Source organism: Drosophila albomicans, chromosome X (assembly GCF_009650485.2).
Source record: "Drosophila albomicans strain 15112-1751.03 chromosome X, ASM965048v2, whole genome shotgun sequence".
NCBI lineage: Eukaryota > Metazoa > Arthropoda > Insecta > Diptera > Drosophilidae > Drosophila > Drosophila albomicans.
The window spans coordinates 27537956-27544143 of record NC_047627.2 but is presented as its reverse complement, the minus strand read 5'-3'; the positions used below and the strand labels follow the sequence as shown (position 1 = coordinate 27544143).

Genomic DNA, 6188 nt, shown 5'->3' with positions numbered 1-6188 from the left:
TCGCTGCTATTGTGCTAATGTGTGTGTGTGAGTATTTGTGTTGTATATAGCGCAGGCAGCGTTTATGTGCTGTGTGCGTTTTTGTGTTTTCGCTGACGTCGCCGTCGTCGTTGCTGTCACTCTCGCCGCTGCTTTCAGCTGTCTCTTTCTATTACTGCATTTGTTTTTGGTTTGCGCTGTTTTTGCATTGTCTTTTTCTTTTCTTTTTTTTTTTTGCATTTGATTTGCTTTTGATTATTTATTTATTACGTTTTATATGTGTGTGCGTATATATGTATGTATAAAAACGTAAACTTAAGAGAAACGAGCGTTCGATTTCAGCCTTATGAACTGATTTTTTTGCCGGTCGGTCTACAAGTCGAGCTTGGTAGTGCCTAACTGTCGAAACTCGGCTTGTAGCATAGCTAGGAAAATGGGACAAATTGCTTTCGATTTGTCATAAAATTCTTTTTATTTATATAACGATGTTATGTAAGGGTTCGTTGTAATTAAGTGAAGAAACGCTGAAAAGGAGTTTCAAGTTAACATTTGTTTGGGGGAAGAGAGCTGCAGAAAAATATGAGTTCTTTTAGGGAACAACTTTCTTAGTAAGTTCTTTGTGACTTAAGTGAAATTGTTAAAAAGGGAAAACTTGACGCTTACAAAATGATTTAACGCATGAATTCGTTTTAATTCAATTAAGAAATTCTAAAGTCAAGTTTTTGTAGTTTACAAAACAAACCAAACATTGTGGATATTTCGTTTTTAATGGCAATGCTTTGATTCATGATTCGAACAGAGCAAAGTATAAAGCCAACAGCTGTTTCATTGTGAACGCTTTTGCATGATTAAGTAGGTTTGATTGGCTCGCATACGCATACGATTTTTTTTTAGTTTGTTTTTTGGGCCACATTCTTGCTCTATTAGCCAGCTTGACTCAGATATTCCCAGACTCGATATCACAGGCCGAGAATCGCACGTTCGCCTCACACTACTAGCCTAGTTTTTAGTTAGTTATTCTCGTTGTTGTTGTTGTTCTTCTTTTGGTTTTGCTGTCATTTTTGCTGGTTGTTGTTTTTTGTTTAAGGGGCGTCGCTGGTCTCGTAAAACTTGTCAACGCTTTAAAATTAATAAACTCAACTTTTATGCACACACCATAAAAAATGACAAGAGCAACAAAAATAAAACGGACAAACTAAAAATAGCAACCAAGAACGGGGTGGAAGAGTCAGTCCATCGTCCATCGATGTTGTAGTCCGTGCTGGAGTTTAAGTTTTGGGCCCAAAAGTATTTAAAAATCTCGTAAGCCAAATGCGAGCTAATAGCGTTGAGAGCCACACAGATACACAATACAGAGACACACGGTCACACAGCTACAGATACAAATATTCACATGGACACACATAACGTATTTTATGCGGGGGCCTTGAGGAAGAGTTGAAGTTGAAGCAGCCAGCCAGTGTGAGAGGGAGAGGGAGAGAGATAGAGAGGAAGAGAGACGGAACTCCGAAAATTTACATACATGATTGTCATAAAAAATCAGCAAGCAAATTGTCAAATCCCTAAACTGACAATAAAACAATAAAGAAGACGATGCCGAAGACAACGCAAGAGGCAGGCCCAAAAAAAAAAATAAAAAAAAAACAAAAGTATGGGCACAAAACGGTTCGCAAGCTCGAAAAATCTCTTTTTGCTCTCCCCCTCGCACTCATCGTTCGCTGGATCCCCGTGTGTATGTGTGTGTGTGTGTGTGTGCCTTTACAGTGGGCAGAGGTCGAAGCGGTGGGGCAAATGAAAAAGGATGATTGTACAGTGTGAATACAAAACTAATAAAATGCCGAAATTAGCATATTGTAAATCAATACACTTTAAAGACCTTCTTAATCATTTGAAAATCAATAATAACATAATATTATTTTAAATTCCTTTTTACTTGCCATGAGAACTTGAAATTTGTATATTCATATTATGAAAAAAGTAAATCTTTATTATTTAGAGTTCACTTTAATTAAACAACTCTTAGTTAACTATGTATTTTTAAAATGAAAAACAAAGAACATGGTTGGGTTTCTGTAATGTGTTAAAACTAGAGGCACTTAGTTATTATTAAAGTTATTTCAAGTAAGAAAAGTAAATTATAAATGTTATTTAAAGGTCAGTTTTATTTTTTTTGTTATTACGAATTCCACTTCTCGAATTGTTCGGTTCCTGATATATATTTTAACTTATTTATACAATTAGGAAAACAAATTTCTATTGTCGGTTTAATAATACGCATTGACCAACTGTAAGAGTATGTAATTATGACTACAGTCAAATTTTAATAGTATGAATTAGTTACCTAATTATTTTCATAAAGAAAAAAGAATCAATAAAATTATGCAAATCCCATTTAAATTTGAAATCTTTATCTTCCTCACAAACTAACCTTTTAAAGAAATATTATTTTAGTTGCTTAATGTGTATTATAATATAAACTATAACACAAATTAAGCAACTAAAATAATACTTCTTGAATTTAATGTACAAAATCAAAGTTATGAAAGTTTTTAGCTTTAATTGAAGATTTCATTAATTTTGCAATGAGTTGCGTCCACTGTATTTACTACTCGTGTAGACAGCAACAGTGTGCAAGACAAGGCCAAGGAGCAGAAGCAGCATCAGCAGAAGAAAAAATAGTAGAAGAATGAGTAAAAGCAGCGGCAACAACAACAACAAGAACAAACTACAGCAATTGTATTAAGAGAGACTAAAAGCTGCCTGCTCTGTATGGTGTGAGGTGGTGTTGGGTAGAGGAGGGGAGGGTTGGGTAGGTAGTGGTTTTAGTTTTGATCTTGAGACAGCTGATGCTGTTGCTGTGATGCCTTCTGTTGCAGCCTGCAGCCGGCTCAAGTGCGCACAGTGGGATTAGGCTATTTTATGGCGCATTTATGACACGCAACTGTTGCGCACTGCGCAGGTAGATCGACGTCGTCTAACCTAACTCTAATTACAAGGTGCGTGCGTGTACGTGTGTGAGTGTGCGTGTGACGTCGACGTCGAGGCCTTGCGTGTTAGCGTCAATCACGGCGCACGATTGCAAGTCCTTAATGCGTGTCCAGTGTCCAGAGTTCTGCTCTGCTCGCTCTCTTACTTGCGATGCTCTTAACGAGCGCTATGTGTGTGTATGTGTGCCAGTTAATGACTTTTTAATTGAGCGCGTACAGCTGTCATAGTCAGCGCTGTTACTTTTTAATTACGTGAGAGTACAAGAGCAAGAAAGAGAGATGAGGAGGAAAGAGTGTAAGTGTATGTGAGCTGAGCAGCAGCGGGAGTGAGAACAAACAAAAGCTTAAGCCGACGCCGCAGTCGCAGCCTCATTCAGAGTCACAGCTCCAAAAAAAAAAAAAAAAATAAAACCGACAACTTCGTTAAATTTCGGCTGCGTCTTCGGCTTAGACATCGGCTTATGTAATGCGAGCGCCACTCGCATACATGCCGTTGGCGCCGCCGCTGGCGACGTCGTCGTCGCTGTTGTCGCAGCATATTGCCCTCCCCTACGATGACTCACGATCATCGTCGCATGGTGGCTCAGGGCCAAGCCATGCTGGCCCACCATGCCTTTTCTTCCCTCACCTTCGCCCCAGCTTTGTTTCTTGCAAATAAACGTCGCGGCTGCGCCGTTTGTTGTGGTTTCTCTACGCCTGCGCCTGGGTTTGTTGTTGTTTTCTTTTCTTTTCGTTTCGTTTTTTTTTTTTTTTTTCGCTAAAGCCGGCTTGAAGTTTGCGCTGTCTTTCTGTATGTGTTATTTTTCTTCTGTTTTTTTATTTTTATTTTTATTATTATTGTTGGTGTTGGCATTTCGTTGTTGATTTTGCGCCAGAGCTGTATACACACACACACACACATACTGATATGTCAATATACACACGTATGCATATGTGTGTAAGTATGTACATAATGAATAAGCGCTTCACAGTTGTTGTTGCTTTGTCGTTTTGCAGCCTGGCACTGATATTAGGTCAACAGGCTTACATACATTGTATGTTCACATACATACAATCATACAATCAACTCTCGCTCAGCGCAGCAAAGCTTTGCTTATGTGCTGCGCATTAGAATTAGCAAGCAGGCGGACAAAAAGCTTTAAAAGCTCAAAGCTATGCTTGCCTTTGCTTTTTCCTGCGTTACGCACGCGCCTTTGAATAAGGTGACGTTTAGTGACGTGTGTGCGACTAGCTAAGAACGATGATGCTCCAGTTGAGCGCATATAATTAGCAAGTGAAACTTTGAACCGTTCTTTTTTTTTTTTTTTTTGGTGTCATGTGTTTGTTTACATACATACACATACGTACGTATGTTCATATGTATATTTATTGATTTTTCTACGTGCTGAACATCTTGTGTAAAATCTATTTGCACTTCACACGGCGGCAATGGTCCAATTACACAGAGAGAAAACGCAACAGCAAAAGAAGAAGTTTAGGAGATGACAAATTTAGCAAAAGTTGCAAATGTGAGTTGAGTTTAATTATTTACATAACTATTTAGTATATTCATATACATATATATTGTGAGCAATTATTCGTGATATTTTGTAGCAGTGTAGAGTTTGTTGGCTGTGTATTTCTTGTCCCTTTTTTTTGTTGTTTTCTTAACACTTCTCTCGTCTTCGTTTGTGTCATTTGCATATTTTCTAGAGATTTTGCTATGATTTTAAGCTAGATCATTTTCAGTCTCTCAGTCATAATTAATATTGAAGCCAAAAAAAAAATATAGAAACGCTAGCAAAAGAACAAGCTGAGGAGGAAAGTGAGAAAACAGACATAAAAATACGCACACATACATACATACATATACATATTCAGCACAAAAGAACTAAGCCAAACCAAAACAACAAAACGAACGACAAATGCTGCTCAATCATAATTGAAAAATGCACGTCGACGACAACAACAACAACAACAACAGCAACAACCAGAAGAACAAGAACAACAACAGCCGTAACACGCAAAGGCAATGGGAAAAATAACAAAACACAGAGAGACAGAAAAAACAGCAGATGCACAACGCACACAAAAATGCCAACACACAAGCGCAAGCAAACACACATACACACACACACACAGATGCATAGGGGCAGGAATTGAATTTTAAAGGAATTCAATTTGAAATGCAAACAATGCAACAGCCACACATGAGCACACTCACAAACACACGCACACACACATACATACATTCATATCGACGTTGTTAAACATGCCAACGCATTGCGCGCCAACTGCAACAAAATGGCAATGAAACCTCAGTGCGACAAGCGTCGACTGCAGCAGCGACTGCGACTGCAGCAGCGACTTCGACTGCGGCTACAACTGCTAAATGAGCAATGCACTAAAAGTAAAAAGAGTGAGAGAGGCAGCCAGTGTGTCTGTGTGTGTGTGTGTGTGTGACTGAGTGAGGGGTTGTAAAATAGAAATGCAGCAGCGCTGTCGCTGTCGCCGTCGCCATCGCCTGCTGCTTTTGCGCCCGTTGTGCGTGTCTAATCTGCAGACTGCAAAAGTACTTGCAATACATATACAAACACACACACACATGCACACACATTTTGCTATACTTTTCTACTGCTTTGCAAAATGCAGTGCGGTATGTGCAACACGTGTGTTGCATACTACAAACGCAAACTCAAATGCAAATACAATGTGTTTTGTCTGTATGTTTACCCCCACTGTGCTCTAATTTTACATTTTTCCCTCCCTCGGGTTGCCTTTTTTTTTTTTGCACGTACATTTTTATGAATCAAACGTAAACAGAATGTCTCGCCCCCTGATAAACGAAGCAGCGTCGAAGCAGCAGCAGCAGCAGCAACAAGTGCATTTCACATTTTGCATTTTGCATTGTTGTTGCTGTCGCAGTCGCGCTCATTAATCAAGCAAGCTCGCCTTTTGTCCACTGTTAAATTTGCAGCAGCTGTGTACAGCTGTCGCACTCTGTTAACTTTAGCTATTAGCATAGGCAGCATCAACTATTCGCTGTCGCTGTTGACATTGCACACTGTTCGGCAATTAGCGATGCGTCGCTGCTGCTGCTGCTGCTGTGCTCTCTTTAATTAGTGCAATGTGTGCTGTTCGCTCTTTTTGTCTTGTTGAAGAACTCTTTTCTTCTTTTTGTCATGGGTGTTGGAATGGGTGGAAATGAAATGAGAGATGGGATGAGATGAGATGAGAACAACA

General features: G+C 39.2%; 1 long non-coding RNA gene across 1 annotated transcript in view; it reads left to right on the top strand.

Moving 5' to 3' along the window:
- Positions 1 to 4191: 4191 nt before the first annotated feature.
- LOC117577805 (uncharacterized) overlaps positions 4192 to 6188 on the top strand; it is a 53177-nt gene continuing 51180 nt past the window's right edge. Inside the window, exon 1 of the long non-coding RNA XR_004573306.2 lies at positions 4192 to 4474. This is a non-coding gene — a long non-coding RNA (uncharacterized LOC117577805). The remainder of the gene's footprint in view (positions 4475 to 6188) is intronic.